Source organism: Ursus maritimus, unplaced genomic scaffold (assembly GCF_017311325.1).
Source record: "Ursus maritimus isolate PB19 unplaced genomic scaffold, ASM1731132v1 scaffold_24, whole genome shotgun sequence".
In the NCBI taxonomy this organism is placed as follows: domain Eukaryota; kingdom Metazoa; phylum Chordata; class Mammalia; order Carnivora; family Ursidae; genus Ursus; species Ursus maritimus.
Genome location: NW_024424897.1, coordinates 23,778,048 through 23,779,299, shown reverse-complemented (window position 1 = coordinate 23,779,299; position 1,252 = coordinate 23,778,048).

The following is a 1,252-nucleotide window of genomic DNA, read 5'->3' as shown; positions in this document are numbered from 1 at the left end:
AAAAAAAAAAAAATCACTCCCCAGTCGGACCCCAAAACTAAATTCGGTTTCCAGAGGCATCTTTCTGTCCGTATCAGACAGTGGTGTCCCCGCCAGAGCCTCTTAGGAAGACCGCTGCTCCCCGCGGCCTTGCCTGTGTGAGCCAGGCGCTGGGCTTGGGCTTCTGCCCGGCTGGCGGGCTGGCGCGGGGGAACCGGCCGCCCGCTGGAGCCTCCCGCCAGGCCCACCCCGGCGGCGCTGCCGCCCGCCGAGCCCCCGAGGGTTGGGGGAGAGGTGGGGACAAAGCGTGGCCCGAGTGAGAGGTGCCTGGAAGTGAAAAGGCCAGGCCTACCCCTCTCCAGCGAACGAAAGATACAATCGGACAGATAGCCAAAGGCAGGAGAAGGCGAAGCTCCTGGGTACGGCACTGGGTACGGTCCCGGGACCGCATCCTCCAAGGAGGGTTCCATTCGGGTTATAAAATGAATCTGGCTTTAGAGCTTGTGTAGACTAGGCTCCCTCCCCATCCTGGGCTCCCTGGAGCCAGCCGGCGCGGAGGGTGAGCCGAGCAGGCAAGCTTCCGCCGAGAGGAAAGGCAAAGGCGCGGCTGGAACCGGACGGAGAGCGGCGGGGCAGGGGGCGAGGCCTCCCGGGGAAGCCTCCGGCGGCGTCGGCGGCGTCTGGGTCCCGAGCCGGGGGTGGCTTCTTTAAAGACAAACAAAGGCGAAGATGCGGAGGCTGGGAAGCCGGAGATGGGGAAATCTGTTGTCATAAAAGAGAGCGAGAGATTCAGAGAGGGAGACAGCGAGAGTGCGAGACGGAGAAGCCGGGAGAGGAATTCAATGCCGTGCGCGCAGCAATAAAAGAATATGACCGCTATAAAAGTTTATAGCGTATAAATTTCTGAAGGTTAAGAAACTAAACAGCAGCAAAGCAAACAGTGAGGGGAAACTTTCCGGAGCTGCGAGAGCCGCAGCTGGGCCTGGGCTCTGGGGCTGGCGGGCGAATGGGTGGGCCAAGCTCCGGGGCCCCCACCCTCACTCGCCCAGGCCGCGGGGCTGGGGGTTTCCGGGCGCCCCAGGGGGCAAAGAGGGGAGAAGAGGGACAGGGGAGGGGAGAACACTTTGTTGTCACACATGCTTCAGAGAACGCAATTCGGACTCTCGTCTTTGTTCTTCACACCCCCTCCAGAATCGGGCGTCATAAACGAGAAGCCCCCTGAGCGCACACACACACACACACACACACACACACACACACACACACACACACA